The sequence below is a fragment of the Petaurus breviceps genome, unplaced genomic scaffold, assembly GCF_028583685.1.
Source record: "Petaurus breviceps papuanus isolate PSGF00001 unplaced genomic scaffold, PetGlider_PUasm1.0 90784, whole genome shotgun sequence".
NCBI lineage: Eukaryota > Metazoa > Chordata > Mammalia > Diprotodontia > Petauridae > Petaurus > Petaurus breviceps.
The window spans coordinates 2,528,968-2,553,559 of NW_027187345.1; the positions used below are offsets into that span (position 1 = coordinate 2,528,968).

Sequence of the window (24,592 nt, forward strand, 5' to 3'; positions counted from 1 at the left end):
AAAGTCATAGAACTAGTTAAGTGTCAAGTGTCTGAGGTCATATTTGAACTCAGGTCCTCCTGACTCCAAGGCTGGTGCTCTATTCACTGCACTACCTAGTTGCCCCTGAGAGTTTCTTTGAGGAGGTGTGTTTAAGTGGAACTTTGAATTGCATAATAATTAACCAGGTAGAATGTAAAGAGAGGAGACTTTTCAGAAATAAAGAGTAGTGTGAGCAGAAGCAAAACATACAGATTAAGAAAAGGTATGTTTAGGGAGAAATGAATAGGGAGAAACGTAAGAATAGAGAGTAAGAAGGAAAATAATGTGACATAATGTTGAAAACCAATATTACCTATAAAATCAACTGCAAACTCTTCTGCTTGGCATTTAAAGCCCTTTTCAACCTGGCTCCAATTTACCTTTCCAGCTTCATTCCAGCTGGACCTCTTCTTATAGTCGATGGTCCAGCCAAACTGACCTTCTTGCTGTTCTTTATACATAGACATTCCATTTCCTATCTCTATGCCTGTGAACATTCTATCCCCATACCTGTAATGATCTCCCATTTCACATCTGTCTCTTAGAATCCTTGGTTATTACAAAACTATCTTCAAGGGCCACCTCCTACATGAGACCTTTACTGATAACCCTTCAGCTGTTAGTGTCTCCTGGAGCATTAGAGGAGAGATGAAAAGAGATGAATGAATACAATGGGCACTGATTTCAAGGAAAAGGATGTAACTATTCCAATGCAATTGTAAATAGTTAGCCTTTTCTGTCTTGTTAATCTACTTAAGAAGTCATTTGCCTCCACAGAACTTGCTGTTTGTCTGACTGTTCTTGATCCCTGCTGCTTGAACCTGGTGAATGCATCCACCCTCTACTTCCTCCTCTCTGTAAAGCCCAGTGATTTAGGGGTGTCGTTGTCTTCTTCCCTCTCCATCAGTTTAGGCAGAAGTGAAACCCATCTTATTCTTCTCTTTCTTCTAGTAAGGATGGTGGTTTGTAAGCCCAATTCTATTTTATAAAAGACTCTGCTTCCTTTGTCTGTGACCATATTTTACTTGAGATCAGAGTATGTACTACAGGATAGACATAAGGGTTTTTAATATTTTGCAGACTATCATCCAGGACACTGAAGTTCTTAAGGGGTAAGTTGAAATAACTTCTTCAAAGCAATCACATTCCAGTTTGCCTCTTAGAAATTAATGAAAACTTTCCCAAATAGAAGCTGAAAACTTGAATTCAGAGTTCACTTAGCTTTCCCCTGGAAAACTGAGTCAACTAAAATAATTTTGTTGGTGATAGTGTAGGAAATAGTCCTGGATATTAAACTCTGCCTCCTTTTTGACCTTAAGAAAGGAGAGAGATGGGGGAAATGAATCCCCTTGTGCTCCAAAGTAACTCTTAGTGTTGCAGTACAAACTAAGGGAAATGGAATAGGATTCATGTAGGAAGCATTTTGGCTGACTTTTGAAAAAATCTAGGTATTCTATGAAATGGAGGTGATCAAAGGGTATATTTTAAGCAGGGGGAACAGCCTGGAGAGAGGATATGGAAAGTTGTATATGGTGAACAGAAAAGCCAGTTTAGCTAGAATGTAGAGGGCCTATAGAAAAGTAATGGACATTAAGTTAAGAAAGGAAGTTTGGAGTAGGATTGTGAAGGATTTTAATAGCCAGACAGAGGAATCTGTATTTTATCTTAGCTGCAATTGGGAGCCACTGGAACTTCTTGAGCAGAAGATTGGCATAGTCGGGACTATGCTTTAGGAATATCAACCTGGAATTCACATAAGATATGAATTGTAAATGAAAACCTATAGAGAACCCTGAAGCAGAATGACCAATTAAGAGACCATTAAAATAGTAGATTTGAGATGTATTGAGGTTCTGAAATAGAGTGATGGTCCTGTGAGTAGAGAAAATGGGGTCAAAGGAAAACACATTTTTATTTTTTTTTTATTTTTTTGCTTTTTGGAGGACAATTGGGGTTAAGTAACTTGCCCAAGGTAACACTGCTAGTTTTTAGTGTGGCTGTGAAGTGTCTGAGGTGGGAACTGAACTCGGGTCCTCCCAACTCTGGGGCCAGCGCTTTACTTGCTGCGCCACCTAGCCGCCTCAGAAAACACATTTTTAGCATTAGAATCAATAAACTTTGGCTATTGTATTATATGAGAGGAAAGAGAATGAAGACCTAAGGATGATTCTGAGGATGTCAACCTGTATGGCTGGCAGGATGGTGCTACCCTAAACAGAGCTAGGAAACTTTGTTAGAGAATTTTGGAAGAATATGATAGAGGTCTCTTTTGTACATGTTGAGTTTGAGATGCCTTTGGAGATGTTTCATAAATGGTTAGTGATGTGGGATTGGAGTTTAGCAGAAACTGTTTAAATGAAAACTCCTGAAGACTAAAAAAATCTTCTGGAACCAAAGAAATAAATAGCTAATGTTGGAACTTCAGGCACTATCATAGGAAGGGGAGAGATAGTTTGGGAAGGAAGGTCCCTTCTAGAGCTCCTCAATCATCTCACAATAATATCCATCCATCCATCATCCATCCATCCATCCATCCATCCATTCATCTATCTGTCTGTTCATCCATCCATTCATCTCTCTGTCTGTCTGTCTATGGGGAAAGATATAAAATGAAACTAATAACTGTAGCCTTTTTTCTTTGCAGTAAGATCTTGGCCTTAGTTGTTTTTGATTACTTATTGCATAGGATTGTAAACTGTTGTTCGGTTGTCTTTCAGTTGTTTTCAATTCTTTATGACCTCATTTGAGGTTTTCTTAGCAAAGATACTGGAGTGGTTTGCCATTTCCTTTTCTTTTTTTCTTTTTTTTTAAAGCAATTGGGGTTAAGTAATTTGTTCAAGGTTTTATGGCCAGTTATTTCTGGGTGTGGTGCAAAGTATCAGAGCCCAGATTCGATCCCAGGTCATCCTGACTCTGGGGCCAGTGCTCTTACTCACTGTGCCACCTGGCCACCTCTAAGCAATTGGGGTTAAGTAACTTGCTCAAGGTTACACGGCCAGGTGTTTCTGGGTGGGTGCTAAGTGTCTGAGCCCGGATTTGATCCCAGGTCATCTCGACTCTGGGGCTGGTGCTCTTACTTGCTGTGCTACCTGGCCACCCTGCCATTTCCTTTTTTAGGGTGACAGACAAGGAAATTGAGGAAAACAGGGTTCAGTGACTTGCCCAGGGTCACATAGCTAGCAAATATTTGAGGCTAGGTTTAAACTCAGGTCTTCTGGACTTCAGCTAATATTTATTAGCTGGGGCCTGATTTTAACTCAGGAAAATGAGTCTTCCTGACTCCAAGCCTGGCATTCTATCCACTGGGTCACCTATGATTCCAAAGTCAGCATAAATTCCAATCCCCTGAAGTTACAGATAATATAATAAGAAGAATCAGAAGCAGCAACTGATTTCCAAAAAGCCTTTTTCACTGATCTTTCCAAGATAACATTAATGTGAATAAGATATAGACTTGAGAAATTGCTATAAGTAGTACCATGAAAACATTCTGAGAACAAGTGATATTATTCACTTTGCTCTACATCTGACTTGGAAGGTGTGACTTAAAGTTTTGAACTGTGGACTTAATTAACTGTGAACATGAAATATCAAATCAGCCTGCTTCTATTAATCTTTCCATAAATTCAGTTCAGTTCAATTCAATTAACCACCAACTGTGTGCAAGGTTGCACCCTATAGTGAAAAGTGCACTGAATTTAGATTCAGAAGATCTGGGTTTTAAACCAGGCTCTCTGATTTATTACCAAGAAGTATGACTTTGGGAAAGCAAAATTTCCTTCTGTTTCTTAAGTTTCCTAATTGGTTACTTATTAGTTCTGCCACCATGGGCAAGTCACTCAACCTTTCTGAGACAGTTTCCTCATCTGTAAAATGAGCATAATAACATTTACATGGCCTACCTCCTAGAGCTGTTTTAAACCACAGCGTCATATAAATGTGAGCTATCATTAATGGCGTGATAGGTATTTGTTCATTCTTGACTTCACATAAAATAGCAGCTAGAAACTGGAGAAAGTCTAGACTGGAAGTTTCCCCTTTCAAATCTAGAAGAGGTTTCTAATCTTAGGATCTTCTTATGCTCTCTCACATAATCCATTTTTAATTTAAAGGCCTCCATCGTATAATGCCTTTTGAAATCCTTCACCTACCTTTAGGTTCCTTTGAGTTAATTTCTGAATTCATCTAATTTATTTTGATTTTACACTGCAACATTTCCATGATTTTGTGACCATGGGTCCTCCTTCCACTGGTGCTAATTGTAATCCATTCATGACTGGTTGTGCTGTGCAAGTCTTGTAAAGCAAAACAAAACAAATAAAAAATGTTTTGGAATAACTCTCCAACAGCCATAAAATTCATCTGAGGCAGGCTCTTCCTGCTTGGGTCATGTTCTCATACCCAAACCTGCCCTTATTTGAAATCTTCCATGCTTGGAACTCTCCAGGATAGAAATGGCCACAGCCCAAAATGTAGTCTAGGGCCACCAATGGTTAGTTCTTGGTATCTCCCACCCTGTGACACCAGAGATGCACTTGAATAAGATCTCCCTCCTCTCAAGAAAAGCCAGGACTCTTTCCTGTGGTTAGCACAGCTGGTACATTATCCCAAATTGTCTTAGTGGGTCCTAGAATGGAGAGACATCTCAGGAATTACCTATGTGATATTGACTCACTGCCTTCATTTTAATGGTATTGGATTCTGCTCCCACTGGTATGGAGGGGGTTCAATGAGCTGCCCAGGTGGAGGAAATGAGACCTTGTTATTCTTCCATGTGGATTAGGAAGAGTCACTCCAATATAACATTAATATGCCATAGTTTATTCATCAATTCCCCAATTATTGGATGTATAATTTGCTTCTACTTTTTCATTATTATACATGATCTAGGAATATTTTTGTGTAGATAGGTTCTCATGTTATAACTGAGTGTTTCCCCTTTATAGACCTACCATAGTATCCAAGAGCTAGAAGAATTCCATTCTGGTTCAAATGTCTCATTTTATAGATGAGTAACTTGAGTGTAGATAGCAGAGTTGTAATTTGAACCACACTGCCCCCCCCCCCCAGAATCTTGACTTTCTTTTTTTCACTACACTACATCATGTGGCCATTGTTGACTTTGAATATTTTTGCTATTTTTGCTAATTTAATGACTATCAGGTGGCATATCTCCAGATTTTCTTGATTGGAATTTTCCTGATTATTAGGGAATTTGAAGAGCTTTTCATGTGATTATTAGCAATTCATATTTTCTCCTTCAAAAATTGCTTATTCATGTCCTTTGATTACTTCTACATTTAGGAATGCATATGGCTTATTTTTGGTTTCTTTTCAAACTATAAAAATATTCTATTCAATTCTGTTACCTGTCTTATTTATTGTACAAAATATAAAAAACCCAAGCCACAAAACCCTAAAAATCTAGCTGGCCAAGATGTACAGGCCTCAAAGCAAGAAGAAGTAGCTTTTTGTAACTTAATACTACCAGATGTCCAACATTGAGCAATCACTGCAAAGCTCTCTCTCTCACCAATGTCACAGCCATCCACAATGGTGCACAGTGAGCAGACAGACCCTAGCTATGGCAGCCATAGCTGACTTTGATGCAGTCTGGCAGAGGAAGTGATCACACTGGCTTCTTTCACAAGGAAAGCAGGCTTTAGACACTCCAACCGATGAGTCTCTATCTACGGTCTGTGCACATCTGCTAAGGAGCTTCATGTCTTGCCCAATAAGCATTCACTCACTCAGCATACATATTGCTTACCTTCTGGGCTTTGTGTTTTATGTTCTGCTGACTCTGAAAGGTGGTGCCTGACACAGCTCACATCCCATAACATGGTCCATATATGCTTGGGCTCCCAGAATAAGAGCTGCTTGATCTTCTCTAAGATCTTTCCTATATAATGTTCCCGAAGACTGACAGCTTCTTATGCCCTGAATTGTAGTGAAGTCATATCTCCAAAGGGGCAGCGCCACTCTGGCATACCTCCTGCCCCATGGCTGGACTGCAGAGAGGTCCAGAAGGGAAGAAGTATTCATATGGCACCAACTAGGTACCAGGTACTGTGTTAAATGCTTTACAAATATTTTATCATTTGATTTTCACAATAACACTGAGCGGTAGGTGTTGTTATTACCCTCATTTTATAGTTGAGGCAAGCAGAAGTTAGCAGACTTGCTCAGGATCACACAATTAGAAAGTATTTGAGGTAGAATTTGAACTCTGGTCTTCTTAACTCCAGGCCCAAGGCTCTGGCCATTATCCTGCCCACTGTGGATAGGAAAAAGGCCATCAGAAAAGAGGAAATGGGGCAACAAACTCTAGGATAAGGGTTTTTAACCTCTTTTTGTCAGAGAACCTTTCACAGTCTGATGAAGGCTACGGACTCCTCAGAATAATATTTTTAAATGTGTAAAATAATACCACGCATAAGATTACAAAAACCCAATGACACTGATAAATGGTTATCAAGATTTTTTTTTAATCTACCAACCCCATGAAATCTTTCCATAAGCCCTTTAGGGGGTCCATGAACCCCAGATTAAAAACTCCTGATACAGGAGTTTGCAAAATCAAGGGGAGATAGGGGATGGAAGCTTAAGGAGATTATAGGATAAAGTGAAGATTTTATAAAGCTAGGAGAGATGGTATGTTTGTAAGCAGCAGAGAAGGAACCAGTAGATAGGGAGAGACTGAAGATTAGAGAGAGAGAGGAGATGGGAAGGGATGAGATCAAGGTTCTAAGTAAAGGGGTTGTTGACCTTGGTAAGAAGGGTCACCTTCTCCAATCACAAACTGGAAAAAAGGGAGGAGAAAATTGAAAAGAATGCCAAGGGATTTTGAAATGCCAAGTAGAGAACTGTACTTCTATAATAGATTTCTCTTTTAAAAACTATTTTTGTGGGAATATCATTTGTGATATTGATCCTTGTCTCAGTCTTTTATGATTAGAACCATGTTCGCTTCATTTGAGAAATTTCTCTGTGTTTCAAACTAGGTTATAAAGTGTAGAAGTTATTTGCTTTTTTCCGTGTTCAGTGAAATGTGCTTGTGAATCTGACTCTTCCTGGTGCTTTTTTTCCCCTCTTTCCTTTCACAGGTCATTTCTTTAATGGCCTGTCTGATTTCTTAGAAAATGTAGAATTTGAGAAAAACTTAGAAGTCCTCTGGAAAAATCTGTAACTAAATAAGAATGTCCTCTACAACATACCTGTCAAGTGCTTACAAACCTTTCCCTGAAGCTATATTGGATTTCTTTATGTTTTTCTTTGTGTATTTCCTTTTTTCTGAGACATTTAATAGTTTTGTGAATGCAAATTCTGTAGATCCTCACATTTACTGATCAACTGGTTTTATCCTGGTTTGAGAAATGAAAATTGCTTCAAATACTTTTTTTTTTTTAGGTTTGTTGGTTTGGTTGTTTCTTTAAGACCTCCTTGAAATGTATATGCCAGTTTACAAAGTTTTCAAATTCCAAAGGCTTCTCTAAAGTCCATCTCTTACCTTCAAGTAGCAAATTAAATTTTGCTGAATAATGTTTTTATATTCCATGCCTTTCCATTTTGCATGTATCATATTCTGATTTTCCCAACCATCCCTTGAATTCCTTGAGAAAAGTTCAGTAATCTTGATTCATATCTTTGGTCTATTATTCCTTCTTGTACTTTTCAAGATTTTTCCTTTTTATTGTAACTTTGTTTAACTATATTTGTCTAGAGAGGTAAATCTTGAGGGTTTGTTGTTATTTACACACTAATATTTATTTCTATTAATTCCAGAATGTTTTTTTGAATTATTTCCTTTAGTATAGTCAGTGGTATGCTCTTAAATCAGTTTCCAGAGAGAAAAAAAGTATGCATAATATATTTTAAAGCTTAATCTGCTTTATTAACTTTTTTGCCAACACTTTCTTAAGTGGAAGCAATTAAAAAATGAAAAATCAAGTCTTGATTTGAGCATTTGCTAATTTCTAAGTTATAAATGCCAACACTGAAAATTTAACAAGTTGGTTCAAGCTGGCATCAGCACACCTGACTATGTTTAGATTCTTTCATTTTTCTAAACTTTTGTGATTTCAGTTATCCTAAGGGTAATGCATCTTAAACTGTTTTTCAGGCCTGTCACTTACATATGCATGTTTAAAAATTTTTTTTCAATAGCTGAGTCATTTCCTGAAATTGTTTCCCCATTTGGTCTACATTATTTACCATTCTATTTTCTACTAAAATAAGTCTTTTGCTGATTTTTTTCTTATTGAATTTTCATGGCTTTTTATTATAGGCTCTATACTGTTCATTCTTTAATAATTTCTTCCTGATACTTTTTACTAAAGCATCTTTTCATTTTATTTTTTATTTCTTCTATTTTAAATTCGTTTTCTACAAACTTCTTTCATTTGCTCTTATGTTAATTTTGCTTAATTTCTTTGTATCTGTCATTTATTGGAATATCTTGCATCTTTTCTTTTAAAAAATATGGCAGTTTATTTTCCTACATGTCCTCTTAGCTATTTTTGTTTCTTTTGGTATTTCTATTTGTGGATTTTGGTGGGATGTGTAAGAATCCCGGCTCCTTTTGAATGTATCAGTCTCTCACCTTACCTAAAAAGCCTTGCATACTACTTTGCTAAGAAGATTGGGATCAGCTTTTGTGAGCTCTCTCATCTCTCCCCCTCCCTTCTTCTATACCTAAGAACCTTTTAATATATTTAATCATCCTTTGTTCCTTTGTTTCAGGTTCTGAGGATGAGGCAGGTCCTATCTTTACCAAGCAGAGTCATGAACTTCTACTTTTTCTGATCCCACTTGTCTCCTCCAATCTCCTTTGGGAGCTTGTCCTCATCAATCACCCCCTGTCCTCGCCTTCAAGGACCTTAAATGAAACATTTATACAGACAAGTAAACCAAAAATATTTTGAGGAGAAAGCATTAGGAAATTGGAGTATAGGAAAGACTTTGACTAGGTGGCATCTGAGCTGAGCCATGAAGGAATCTAAGGAGAATAAACAGAGAAAGGAGACTAACTGCTAATTTAGAAAATAGCTATTAGGACACTTTGGCTAGAGTACAGTGCTTGAAAGGGATTGCTATAAGATAAGTCGGGAAAGGTAGATGGAAGTGTGATTATAAGGAACTTGAAATGCCACTTTAAAGAATTTAAATGCCAGCCATATTATGTATCACTCCTTTTCTATACTACTAGTATATTGTGCTATACTAATAGTATTATAATATTGGAAAACTGACTTTTTTACTCTTCTTCTTAGATGAAAATCCATTTCTCACCTTTATAACACTGCATTTTTGTATCCTAGGGACAATTGGGAGGAAATGATTTTTTTTGAGGGAGAAAATAATGATGTCAGATCTGTGTTTTAACAGCAGTGAGTAGAATGGACTAGCAGAAAGAAAACCAGCAGACAGCTATTTTCATAGTACAGGTGAAAGGTGATGAGGGACTGGCGGAGGGTAGTGGCTCTATGAGTAACGAAAAAGGCATAACTATGAGAGATCTTATGGAGATAGAATCCACAGCTCTTGGCAACTTGATCATGAAAAACAACTGAACAGCAAAAGGCGTATAGGAGTCACCTACATATGGATAAGTTAACATGGAAGCTGACAAGATCATTGACTGAGACAGTGTAAAGAAAACAGATTGGTATCATCCCGTCAGTCATTTATGATGGTTGAATATGAGAGACAATACAATGAAGATGGAACAGTATTTTAAGATGTAAGTCCAGTGAATTGTAAGTGCTTCATTTCATCCCAATATCAAACCTGAACTGACAGTGCTAGTTTTAGAGATGCCATCATCACCACCACCACCACTACAAACTACTACTCCTACTACCACCACCACCACCATCACCAAGACCACCATCACTACTAGTACTGCTACCATCGCCACTACAACAACTACTACTACTACTACTACTACCACTGCCACTACCTCCACCAGTAATACTACTATCACCCCTTCCTCTGTTAGCACCCCTGTCTACTTCTACTACTACTACTACTACTACTACTACTACTACTACTACTTCTATTACTACTACACTGGTACTACTGAAATATTAAAAGAAGCAGAGGAAGTTAACTCTTCAGTGTATTGGGTAGATGACCAATCCTCTGTGGAAGATTTATGGAAAGATATGAAACAAATGGATGAGAAAACATGGTGATTTTACCATCTTATCACAAGAAATACCCAAATCAATGAAAACATGGCTCCATTAAAGATTCAAAGTAAAAGCAGTACATATGGGCACAGTGTTACTTGAGTCATCTTTCCTGATTGAAAGACTATATGAACAACCTCATATCACTTTTTACTTCAACTCAGATCAGTGGACATTTATTACATGCCTTCCATGTACGAGGCAATGTACTAGGAACTAGAGATATGATGACAAAGACCTTGCCCTCAAAAAATTGATATTCTACTTGGCAAGGTGAGGGTATGTTAGAGGATATATAAAATGTATCTACAGAAGGTAGTCCAAGGGTAAATATGAAAGGCAGTAAAATAGGATTAGATATGGACAAATTGACCTCCAAGTCTTTCTCTGCTTACTCCACTGCTTCCTCATGTAATCATGCCTTGGTTTTTTCTACTATTTTCAGTGTGCTTTTTTAGGACAGGAAAGTCACAGGGAATGACTAATGTCTACTCTCTCCTTCTTTCCAGAAGCTAGTCAGAAGAAGGGAGTCAGAGCACATATTAGAAGTAAATAGAAGAAAAAAGTGTCAATTACAGTGTTCCTAAAAGTCCCCTTACTCCTCTGGGATCACCCAGCTTTCCCAGGATCTGATATCATCAATCGTTCTCATAAAAGATAGCACTAATTTAATTTGTCAGGAGCTGGGAAAGGCCCAAGCTCCTACACCTGTTTTTTCACTGAAGGAAAAATGACAGGGTGGAGAAACATTTTAATAATACCAATGGTATGGGAGGCCCCCTTTCAAAAACAGGGCTTTGGGACTGTGCATTCTTCTTTTAGTTTCATCAGCTGCTTACAAAGCAAGGTGATCCCAACATCACTGAATCTCAGAGTTGGAAAGGGTCTCTGAGGCCATCTATTCAATTCCGACCTGGTCAAGAATCCACACTACAATATTATGCTCTGAGTTCTCAGTAAACAGTGTTGTAAAATGGTCTAGCCTGTTCCCTGAATGACCCTTTTGAAATCAGGGAAATATTTTCTGCTTGTGGTAATGAACTAATCAATCAATAAACAAGCATTTATTAAATTCCAGCTATATGCCTAGCATTTTGCAAAATACTGCACGTACAAAGACAGAAGTGAAAGTGTTCCTGTCCTCAAGGAGTTTATTTCTAACTGGAGGAAGACAACATGTATGCAGATAAGTATTTATAGATTATATACAAAATGAGTACAAGGTAGTTCTGGGAAGGAGGGCACAAGAAAGGTTTTATGTACAAGGTGATGATTGAGCTGAGACCTGAAAGAAAACAGGGATTCCCATAGGCAAAGGTTAGAAGAAGTGCATACCAAGAAGGGGGTACAGCCAATACAAAGGCATGAAGATGGGAGATGGAGCATGGGTTTAGAATAGACAGGAAGTCAAAATGGATGTATCACAGAGTGCATGTAAGAGAGTAAAATGACAAGATTTTCCCCTTTAGGTGGAAACAGCAAGGCACCAGTCTCAGCAATGGCAGGAAACTGAAAGAAAATGTATATAAAGAAAATGTATATTTTCTCCTCCCCATTCATTCAACCATCAATAAATTTATCGAGCACATACTAAGAACACATTCTGTGCTAAGCTAATGGGGGATAGGAAAATAAATAAATCACCAGCTGGTAATCTTAAGGTATGTATACTTCAGAACTGAGTCATATGGTAAGCATTTCATGAATTTGAACCCAGGTTCCCCATCTCCTAAACAGTATTCTTTCCACTATACTACACTAGTCCAATTCTTTCATTTTGCAGATAAGGAAACTGGGGTCCTGTGTGATTCAGAGATTTGTTCAAGATCATGCAGATGGCAGTGAGGATTTGAACCCTGGTGCCACAGTGGCCTGGAGTCAGGAAGAGTCTTCTTCCAGAGTTCAAATCTGGTCTCAGACATTCACCAGCTATGTGACCTTGGGCAAGTCACTTAACTCTGTTTGCCTCAGTTTCCTCATCTATAAAATGAGCTGGAAATGGCAAACCACTACAGTATCTTTGCCAAGAAAACTCCCATGAAGAGTCAGACACGGCTGAAAAATGACTAAACAAAAGCAAACCTCTGTCTCTTTATCCAGTACTCTTTCTCTGGCAGCATCCCTGATAATATGGGTAATTTAATAAGTTCACCTCTGTGAACTTCAGCTCAACAGATAGTATTAGATAGAGTTTATAATTTGAAGATCATTTCTACATTGTAAACATAGACGAGTTAAACTGTATACAATAAGAGTTGCTAGGTGGCACAGTGAATAGAGCACCAGCCTGGAGTCAGGAGGACCTGAGTTCAAATCCTGCCTCAGACACTTAACACTCACTAGCTGTGCAACCTGGGCAAGTCACTTAACCCCAATTGCCCCTCCAAAAAAGCAAATAAAATAAAAATAAAAAAATAAATTGGATACAATTATTTGGTGTTAATATGATCATTTATTAAGTCCTTGCAACGTGCCAGGTACAGTGCTAAGTGCCCTGTCTTTTACAGGAAGCTTTTCCTAAATTCCAGGGCCTTCCCCCTGTTAATTACTTCCTATTTATCCTGTATATAGCTTACTTTGTATATATTTGTTCCCATGTTGTCTATCCCATTAGATTGGAAACTCCATGAGGGAAGAGATTGTCTTTTGTATCCCTAACACTTAGTACAGTGCTTGGTACATAGTAGGCACTTAATAAATGTTTATTGACTGACCAATTTAAAATAATAAAATTCCAAGTTCATCACCAGAAAAGGTTGTCTGTTTCTGGTGCACAGCAACCAGTGGATTAGTAAAAAAAAAGAGATGGATATTTCCGTTACACTTATAGTAACCATATGTAGGAGATTGTTCAGGGCAGTTCTATTTCAGGAAAAAAAATTATTTTTGCTTCAGAAAATATGGTCACCATAATTATAGCAATATTTTAAAGAGGTAAAGAACTTTAAAGAGCATCTAGGGGTTCTTCATTAGAGGCCAGTGAACTTATATTTTTAACATTTTGATAATTATTTTAATATCATTGGTTTCTTTTGTAATCCTATGTATTTAAAAATGTTATTCTGAGAAGGGGTCCAGAGGCTTCCCTGGACTGCCAAAAGAGTTAAGAACCCCATATCTAAGCCAATCCTCCCCAATTTCATTTTGATGATGAGAAAACTGAGGCCCAGAGAAATTTGTCCAAAATTTCTTAAGACCATAACCCAGTCTTTTGACTAATACTTGATCCTTTCCATTATAGAGTTATCTCTTGTGATTTGAGGGGGCTATAAGGCCCCTTCAACCAATCAACCTTTCCAAATCTCCCTCCACTGGGTGGCCATTCCCAATTACTTCATTTTATAGATGAGGAAACCTCTGAGGCCTTGAAGTTTTTTACCACCCAAGTTCACAAAGGCCATTAGTAGAAACATCCTAGTGAAGTGCATGAAGAGCTTGGCTTGAGTTTGAATACTGATTCTGATTCTTACTAGCTCTGTAATTATGCATAATATCACTTAATCTCAGAAGTTCAGCACTACAGAAAGGTGAATTATTGTTAGGACTCAGGTTTCTTTTTTTTTTTTCTTCCTCTTTTGGAGGGGGAAAGGCAGGGCAATTGGGGTTAAGTAACTTGCCCAAAGTCACACAGCTAGTAAGTGTTGTGTCTGGGGTAGGAGTTGAACTCAGGTCCTCCTGATTCCAGGGCCAGTGCTCTATTCACTGTACCACCTAGCCGCTCTGGGATCCAGGTTTCTTGACTGCCAGTTGTAGGCTCTTTGATTTTACACACTGCCCTTAAACGACACTTCTTTGGGAAAGATTGATTTTCCCCCAGCTTCTTGAAAGAATCTGACAAATGGTCGTGGGTTGTGCTGTTGTTACTTTTCTTCTCCCCAATGAAATAATTATTTATGTTTTTCTTTTTAAATGAAATCACTGATTCCAAATGTCATATGTGTACAGTTATACCCCATCTGTTTTAGTTGCTGCAAATTGCCTCAATAAACTTGTCCTAATACTAAGCATATGAAATATTACAGATTTATTCTTCTGGGTGGTAGAGCACAGCAACGTGCTTAGGTGGCATGGTTGCATTTGGTCCAGAACAATTCTCAAAGGGCCTCATTTTTTAGGCTCTTTGCTCCCTTCCCCCTTCCCCATTTCAGTGAAAAAGATTCGGGCATTTAGGACCAAGCTCCAGGAAGCTAGTGTTGTGGAGGCATGTGATCTAGCTGAGGATTGCAAGCTATGCATACAAAGGAATTCTTCTTGGAAACCTTGTAAGCAGCAGATCTCTTTGTTGAGGCTTTGTCTGAAAGCCTAGAGTATGAAAGCCCAAACACTGAGCTTTCGTGCTAGCTGTCCACATTCACATCCCAACACTGTCATAAAATCCATCAGCAGACAATGCCTTGGCTTGACTGCTAAGAGTGAAGAAAGCATAGTTTAGGGCTAGAAGGGACCTCAGAGGCCAACTAGACCAATGCTTTATTTTACAGAGGAGGAAACTGAGGCCTATGGTGGACACAGAGTTGGTTCAGATCCTGGTGACTCCTGAACCAGTGCTGTTTCCCACTGTACCATGTTTCCCTTCCAAGGTTTGAAGTTGGTCTTGAACTGGTTAGTTCAGTGGAAAAACTCCCAAATGAGCACAGAGGATATTTATGTCATCATAATAGCTAGCATTTATACAGGATTTTAAGGTTTACATTTTATCTCATTTGATCCTCGAAACAACCTTCTCAGGTCTGTGCTATTATTAAAGCCATTTTGCAGAGATATATGAGGCTTAGAGAGGTTAAGTGATGTAGCAAGTCTCTGAGGCAAGAATAGAACTCAAGTCTTCCTGATTCTGGTTCCACCTCTCCACCCACTGCACCACAGACCTGCCTCATAATCATTGGTCTTACAGAATGAAACGTAGTATGTGTTTAATAAATGCTTATTAACTGAAAAAATGGAATCATGGGATGCTGAGGCAGAAGGGGCCTTTCCAAGGGCTTTGGACAAGCTGTTCTAGATGTGCCCACTACTCTCATTCCTTTTCTGGAATCTTCAGTGATAGAAACTTTAATGTCCTATGCTGTATACCAGGGGTGGGGAACCTGCAGTCTCAAGGCCACATGTGGCCTTCTAGGTCCTCAAGTGCAGCTCTTTGACTGAATAGCTCCTTAATAAAATAAAATAAAATAAAATACCCTTAATAAAAGAATTTGTTCTGTGAAGTTTGGATTCTGTCAAAGGGCTGGCTGTATTTGAGGACCTAGAGGGCCACATGTGGCCTTGAAGCAGCAGATTCCCACCCCTGTCATAGAGTATTCCTTTTTAGAGGTGGGTTGTACAAAACAATCTCAGACATTTCTTCCAATTCTGTGAGTATTGGATTCTTTTTTTTAATGTGATATATATGCACATAGGTATGTGCTAATATATTTTAAATACGTACTTTTTTGTACTTTCTATTAAGTCTAATTTTGAATCTCTTAATTGAATGACATTAACCATAGACTATGCTAAAGGAACAATCGGGATTTTCATTTCATAGGAAATTTTCTAAAAATAATAGGAAATAATAGTAAATTTTCCTTTAATAAGGAAAGCTAAGGAATATTATAAATAGGCTTTTGTATTACCCGCAGACAGTTTCCATGTTCAATTTCTACCAAAATACAGGGGAAGTTTAAAGTGGTATCTTGGGCTAGCAATGAAATTTCTACCCTGTAGACACAAGTTTGTCTTATGAAATAATCATTAGTTCACATTTCAGCTGGACTTGCATGAAAAATTTCTCTAGCTGTCACTCTGGGCAGGAGACCTCTCTTTCCCCTTCATTCCTGCAGTCACATGTGTGTTTTAGCTTACCATTAAACTCGAACTTCAAATTCTTTGAGCATTACTTTATGCAAACAATGAAATAAAAACAATTTTTGGTGTTGTTTTTAACCTAACAATCATGCCAGCTGAACTTCTCCTGACCAGAAAAACACTGAAGCTTATGGGAAATCTTTAAAGATTGTTAAATAGAAAATTCATATTATATGTGTGTATACATAGTTTGTATATGTACACATAGTATGTATATAGAGAAATCATATAATTATTTGCATATGAAACCATATGGCTACATATATATATATATATATATATATATATATGGAAAATATATATCCCATATTTGACATGTGTGCAAAAGAAGTCTTTCAATAACTTATTCCTTCCCTCTTCAAAGCACACTTAATTACTTTAAGGGATGGATAAGGGTATTCCCTCCAATAGATCACAACTCATCCATGCCAGCCTATCCCATGCTGCTTTTGCCCATAAATCCTTCCTAGGGGAATCCATCCAATGTGGTAAAAGTCTTTCTGCTACATCAACTGGGTTCTCAATCTGGGGTATGTTTACCTTTAGAAGATATGAGAAATTAAATTTAAATTAGGGTTAAATTAAGAGAAATTAAAAAGGCTATGGGAAATATTTGTTTTGGGGTCATTGTTTTATTTTTGCTTTTTGGAGGGGGGAATGCAGGGCAAGTAAGGTTAAGTGACTTGCCCAAGATCACATGGCCAGTAAATGTTAAGTGTCTGAGGCTGGATTTGAACTCAGGTCCTCTTGACTCCAGGGTTGGTGCTCTATTCATTGAGCCACCTAGCTGCCCCAAAATATTTGTTTTTGTTTAAAAAAAACTACATTGGGGTAGCTAGGTGGCTCTATCCACTCAGTGGATAGAGCACTGGCCCTGGAGGCACTCAGGCCACAGACACTTACTAGCTATGTGACCCTGGGTAATTCACTTAGCCCCGATTGCCTCCCCCCCAAAAAAACCCCAAATTATATATCTTATCAAATTATTATCTTATCAAAGTAGCCCAGAAACTCTAAATTGATTTCCAGTCAATGAAGTTAACAAATTTTGGGGTGTATATTTAGAGAAAAAAATTATTTTATTTCTTGCACAAAAACGAAATATAACTTAATAGTCTATGAAAATAAATTAAGAATGTATTTTCATCTGTAATCATGCAAATGAATATACATGCTATACATATTTTTCTTGTTTTGAGAAATTTTAGAAGTTATGATAAATCCTAGAACTTATTTCCATGAGACAGCATGAAGAATGGATATAGTGTTAGGTTTGGAGTCAGGAAGACCTGTATCCAAACCCTACCTGTGTGATCTCTCCGCATCAGTTTTCTTGTCTGTAAAGTAGGGGAGTTAAATATGATGGCTTCTATGGTCCCTTTCAGCTCTAAATCTATAATTGTCTGATTTCATGTTGAAAAGGGGATAAGGAAAGGCTTACCAAAAAAAAACCAAGGGTATAGGAACTGAAAGAGCTTGGGAACCCCTCTCTAGGAGATATCTCATGTTAAATCTAATTCACTTGGTCTCTACCATATGAAAAGATGTCAGATCTTCTACTGAACTCTTTTTCAGAACAAAAAGTGGTTTGATGATTTTCTTGATGATATCTGCCAACCCTTATTATTTAAGAATCTCAAACCTCATAAATGGAACAATGGTTTGGCAAAGCAACCTTTCACTAGAACTGGAGTTCTTTCCTTCATACAAAATGGCTCATAAAGAGAAATATAGATGAGCTTAAATTCTGGGAAGCTCATTTCTGGGTAGTCTTCTCACTGGCAGAAATAAGTAAAGAAAATGGGAGCAACTGAATTTTTCCTCTTTTCTCCTCAATTTAAAAATCATTTAAAAATACTCTGACAAAAAAGAACAGAAACGTGGAATTTCTTTTCTAAAAGAAGACTTTTTCTTTGTCTTTTGAAGACTGACCATTGTCCTCTGAAAACTGTTAAACCCAAAGGATAAAACTCTTTCCACTCGGTGATGTCTCTCTAATTTAAGGTAATGTAATTTACATGCTAAATTGTATTGTGCTAATTTTTAAATCTGGAGATTAAAAAATCAACAAGCACTTGTTCTGTCACTTACATAATGAACAGTAAAGAGGAATCTACAGTCAAATTTCGATGTCAATTTGGGGCAACAGACTAAACAGAGCAATATATAATGCAAATTATAGATAACCTGGTCATGGAATCCAGTACAACTCAGGTCTGCATCGACTCTTGTCTTTCTGAAAACTGGCTTTTTTCAACCAGGCAATGTGATGTGACTCAAAGACAATAGCTGGTTGTTTTGGCAGTCACTAAGTGACTTCAGAAACCTTTCCCCTATTCTCCCTTGTCAGTATATATATATATATAGAGAGAGAGAGTGGGACAGGAAGCACCATGGGTAGAAAACTAAAAAAAAAAAAAGATGGACCAGAAAATTCACTATTTAAAGAGAGCAAGAAATGGATAGGGGTGGGACATTAATTCAAGGAAAATTTAAAGGATTTTTTGCCATTTAAGAAAAAAAATTTCTGTATCTATATTCAATCATGTTTCTTTCATGACTCCCTTTCTCCCATAATTTAAAATGACCAGTATTTGTCACTTACAGACATATTTCTTTTTTGCCTTTTTGGAGGGGGGAAGGCAGGGAAGTTGGGGTTAAGTGACTTGCCCAAAGTCACATAGCTAGTAAATGTTAAGTGTCTGAGGACAGATTTGAACTTAGGTCCTCCTGACTTCAGGGCCAATGCTCTATTCACTGAGCCACCTAGCCACCCCTACAGATATATTGCTAAGTAAAATGACCTGGGGCAGTATGTCCAAGAAAAGAAAAAGGTACTGGCTCTATTTGGATGCACTCATTCAATATTTCCATGTCATCTCATCAGCAATAAAAAAAGTCAAGTATGTATATACTACTACTCAAATTGAAAAGTTAAAATTAAACCTTGCCTATAGAATTTCTTATTTTGAATACTTGATTCCAAATAACAGGCTATACCTTTCGTTTTCGTTAATCCCACTGAACTGGGCAGCAGGTTGGTCTATGAATTGATCTGGCTAACTAGTTGTCTTCAATAGGTATAAAGCATGGCTATAGCCTTGAACACTGGTAACAACACACGTATAATACCACAAGCTAAGCTCACACGGGGGCCCTCACTATATAAGTCTGGTTCCCATCACTCATGTACCTAATTACATACTTAGTTTGGAAATAAGCTGACATGAGTGGAACCCCAAATAGAGTGCTGAACACATTATTTTTACTAAATATGTATATTTAGTATATACACTAATGATAATCACATCATCTTTATGTTTCTTTAGTAATTGTCACCTTCTAAAAAAGGAATACACTCATTAAAGGCTAAGCTCAATGTAAAAATGATCCACATAAACTCACTGGCAGGGTAGGGAGAAAGGGTGAAGATCTGCACTTCATACACTAGACAACAGGTGTTAGCTTGAACATAGAATTTAAGAGCTGGAACCTATCTAAGAGGTAACTGTGGACCAATAAAAACTGGTCTGACCAGTAACACCCTACTCCCTTAGCATGCATGTATACCACTGGGCATGACCCGCTCTCCCAAGCCTCTTGCAAGTTTAGCACAGTTAAAATAACTGTATATAGATGCAGCTTCCCTTCATTTAGAACTCTCATTTTTCATTCATTATTAGGCAACTTGGAAAATATCCTCATTTCTTTAGCTTTGACTATATTCACCTAAAGACAACAGAAGTTTATGGGTTGGCTCTCTGTCTAAAACTGTGTAAGTTTGAGCCCTGAGAGGTTCTGGGCCTTTGATCAGAGTGTGAAAACTGCTGCATGCTCCATGTGCAGAAAACACTCCACTGTGTGCTGTGCTTGGCTAAGGTCAATGGGAATGATGTACCAAGACCATCACTTACTTACTGGTTACCATTCTCCTCCTCCCCTTGTGAGTGGTAATAAAATTTTGTTAGCTCTCATCCCTGTGTAGCTCTACTGATCCTCAGCTGAACTCTCCTGAATGACAACAATCTGGTTTAAAGCTCTCATTTTTTTCTTCTTTTTTTTTTGGAGAGGGGAAAGCAGGGTAATTGGGGTTGTGACTTGCCTAAGGTCACACGGCTAGTAAGTGTTAACTGTCTGAGTCCGCATTTGAACTCAGGTCCTCCTGACTACAGGGCCAGTGCTCTATTCACTTCGCCACCTAGCTGCCCTTAAAGCCCTCATTTTATAGATGAGAATGACCTTACATGTCTCTGGAGTTCCAAGTACTGGTAATAAGCATAAAGCCAATGAAAGTTTGGTTGAAAACAATAAACCAAACGTTAGAGAACAAGTGCTCTACAAAACTTTTTGAGTAAAGGAAAATCATTAATTCTACGCTTCAGGGAAAATTGGCATTTTTTACTAGATTCCATCTACACATCTAATTCTTAAAATTTTCCATTACACTAAACCATAAGTTTCTGCAGGGTTCAGTGTATTTTATTAATTAAACCTCAATGATGAAAAGACTTTTATAATTTCATACTGATTTACACCAATATTCTTTAAATAAAATATAAAGTTGCCAAGGAGGACAGAGAGGAAGCGAAGGGGAAGTTATTTCACAAACTCACTGGGAATCTATTTTATACTCAAAGATAAGATGACTGAAAATGGGAATTTGAGTTTATACCCTATGGGGCTTAGCAGTCATGGGGATCATCTTCTTATGGTACTAACATGTCACAGTTGCCTGATCTGGGCCCATAAAGTAAGGCTAAAACTTTCGATTTAAGTTACGAAATACTTGGTTTGGCCATCATCGTGGATCATCCTCCACATTGGCCCTTGGACGAGGGATGGGAAAACCAATATTTGACTGCTTACCCTGGTGGTATCTATAGTGTTCCCAGCAGCCCTCCTCAGCTGCTGCAAGTAGGAAAGGAAGCCACAAAAGGAAAGCTGAATGTTCCAAGACTATGATTCTATGATTGAGTCCTATACTAGAAAAACTTCACATTTTCTCAGAGAATTATATAGTTTAATTTCTTAAATGAATTCAGATCTCACTTCTTACATATACTGGCTGTCTGACCCTGGGTAAGCCCCCTAATGTCCCAGTCTCAGTTGCCTCATCTGTAAAATGAAGATAAGAGTACCTACCTCATAATGTTATGAGGATCAAAGGAGATAATGTATGTAAAAGGCTTATTATCTAAGACTACAAATTGCAGAAAGGTGCTAACCTGCTTTGGCAGAGAGAATTTACTTATTCAAGAGTTCCCTGTACCAACAATATCACAGATTGCATCCCTCAATTCAAAGAATTACTAAGGCATTTAAGGTCAGCCAAAAAGAAAAAAAAAAGTAAAAATAAAAACAAATGCAAAGAAATAATAACTACTCACATTTTTTGGAGTGTTTATTATTTTATTTGGTCATCACAGAAACCTCATGATGTAGGTAGTATAAATATTATAATATACCATTTTGAAAATGAGGAAATTAAGGCTCATAGAGGGTTAGCATCTCACCTGAGATCACACAGATTAGTGACTGGAAATGAGAACTTGAACCCTAGCTGCCTGATTCCAAGTCAGTGTTTTTTCTTTTATAATACACAGCCATTAGGGATTTTTTATATTGTATGTTTATCCTTATGTTTAACCCCATTGAGGCTATAACACTCACCAATTGAGCTATTCAGAGGTTCTGGTATTCTGGATTCAGAGATAATAAACTGGAGTTAGAGTAGCTGGGTCCAATTCCTGCTTTGGATACTGCCCAAACTACTTTTCTTTTCTGGGATTCAGTGATTCCTTCGTGCCCATTCCTCTTCAAATGAGAGATCAGAGGTAAAGGATTGTCAAACCTTAAAGCACTATATAAATGCTAACTATTATTATTTTACAATAGGCAGGTTGGACCACATAACCTTTGATGTCACTTCCACCTCTTAGTCTATAATCCTGTCAAAATATTCTGGGGGCAACAGCCTTCAGTTTCTCACTCAATCTATACATAATAATATAATGGTAATCTGTAATAATAACACAATAGCATTTATATACTTATTTAAGGATTGAAAAGTGCTTTACACATGTTAATACATTTGATCCTCACAAGAATCCTCTGAGGTAGGTATAATTATTATTCCCATTTTAGAGATGAAGAAACGAAGGCTCATAGAACTTAGGGACCTCAGAGTCATGCAGCTAGTAAGTGTCTGAGGCAGGGTTTGAATTCAGGTCTTCCTGAGTCCAAGTCTTGCACTCTCTCTGCTGTTTCATTTAATTGTACTTCTCTACCTACGTCTCCTTTTGCTAAATACCTACAGTGTAAGAGATTCGGTTCCACTTTGGGGAAGAAAAATGAAAAGGACCAAATAGCAAAATCTGGAAATAATATTCATTGGAACAGCAGCGACGACGTTTTGCTTTGAAAATTACCCGAGAGTGGATTGCACAGTTTATAAAAATGATACAGGATACATCACTAGTACATGGGTAGCCCTCAAATGCTACATATACCAAGAGAGGGCCTCCTTCTGGACAGCTGCATTTCAGGCCTCTCACACATATTAGGCTTTAAATACTTACTGTGAAATGGCTTTTGGACTCTGAGCATAATTATAATGTTTACAGTGGCTGCCAGGCTGTGTAAACATGGAAAAATATCGTTTAAATATTAAACATTACAGTTCTTTGATCATGTAGAAGAACTAAGGTGGAGAAATCCCTTTGTAGTTTGTGCCCAGGTGCCCATGAATTTTGTACTTCAGTCTTAAGACTGCGGAAGTAATTCATCCTCATCATGCCCAGTCCTGGCTGAAGCGTCCTTTGGGGAAAAATCGAGCTCTAGCAACAACCCTGGCGGCAGAATGTCTAAATTCTCCTTTGCATTTTCTTCATCTGGCTTCACATTCTCCGGTCAGTATTTGTCTATGAGCAGAGGAGGCTGGGAGTCAAGCTCCAAGGCTATTGGTTTTTCGGTAGTCTTTTTTCAGTTGTTTTTTTTTTTGTTTTGTTTTGTTTCTAAAGTCATTCTCCTCCAGGCTTTCACCACCTAGGGTCTTCTTCATGACTCTTGTTCTGTCATCTGTGGAGAGAGCATTAATTTACTGTGGATAAATGTCAAACAAGGAGACTATAATCTGAACAGCTCAAGTGGGTATCCTAAACTCTTTTGGGGGAGTTAAAGACTGTTGCTTTATTGTGAAACCCTCATATAAACTGACACTAATTTAGGATAATTAGTCAGATTCCAAAACATTCTTGTATATCAACACCCAGACTTCCTCCTATGAAGGATTTGAGAGAATATGCAACCAACTTTTGGGAAATATTACTTGCTTGAAACACAGCTGTCTGCTCAGAAGAGGTTTAAGAAGGAGGCACAGTGGTGAAAAATTTGCTACCAATAGCCTTAAGATTATGTCACTATGTAGTCAATAAGTCAGACTGAAGCAAGACTAAAATTTGTGAAAGTCATACATTGATTTCTTGTAGATAAACATAAAACAGGAGACTATAATTTGAAGAGTTCAAATATATGTATCTTAGACCTATTCAGTTCCTCTAACTAGCATTAATTACTGATATGGATCAATTTGGGCTATGCTGCCATATTGGCCAGTATGGGAATTCCATTCATTCATTCAACCAGAATTTGTTGAGCACTATTGTACAATAGAAGGGGTTGCAAGTCAAGTGTAAAACTTGTTCTTTACCCTTCAGAAGCTTACAACCGATTGGGGGAAATTCCATGATTTCATCATCTCCTGGTATAGAAAATTCACCAGTATAGATCTCATCTGTAAATTACAATCTTAGAGAGTTTCTGGGGACAATACCAGGTTAAAAACTTGCCCTTTAGTCAAATGGTTGGTATGTGTTAAAGGCAGGACAGGATTGGAGTACGGTGCCCTCTATGACTCTCTTTTTCTCACCCCTCCCAGCTAAGTAGCAATGCAAGGTAGTATTTAATTGATTGCCAAAAGTCACAGGTGGAGACAATGAGTATTAAAGGAATTCCAAAAAGGAAAAGATCAATGGAATGATTAGGGAAGAATGAATGGTCGGAAATGTAAATTAAGCTGGATCAAAGGATGGGCAGGATTCAGATTAATGACAAAAGTGCCTTGGAAAAGGTTGTAGTTGGAGGCAGTGAAAGGTAAAATTGGAGAGGTAAACTGGAGCCAGACTAGCAGCCTTGAATATGGGGTGAAGGTTTGGCCTTTCTCCTGTAAGTAATGGGGAACCACTGAAGGTTTTTGAGCAGAAAGTAACATGATAAAATTGGTGTTTTAGAAAGATTACTCTTGGGGTGGCTAGGTGGTGCAGTGAATAGAGCACTGGCCCTGGAGTCAGGACGACCTGAGTTCAAATCTGGCCTGAGACATTTAACACAAAAACTAGCCGTGACCTTGGGCAAGTCACTTAACCCCAACTGCCATCCAAAAAGCTAAAAAAAAAAAAAAGATTACTCTGGTGATTGTATATAAGATGCCTTGGAGGGAGGCAAGACTGGAAGAAAGAGGAGTCATGAACAGA

The 24,592-nt window shown here is 37.8% G+C and overlaps 1 protein-coding gene across 3 annotated transcripts in view; it reads right to left on the reverse strand.

Annotated features, from left to right (window-relative positions):
• Positions 1-21,449: 21,449 nt before the first annotated feature.
• SCAF8 (SR-related CTD associated factor 8) overlaps positions 21,450-24,592 on the reverse strand; it is a 291,621-nt gene continuing 288,478 nt past the window's right edge. For all 3 annotated transcript variants that reach the window (XR_011164758.1, XR_011164756.1, XR_011164757.1), the window contains one exon: positions 21,450-23,138. The gene's annotated coding sequence lies outside the window, so the exon portion shown is untranslated. The remainder of the gene's footprint in view (positions 23,139-24,592) is intronic.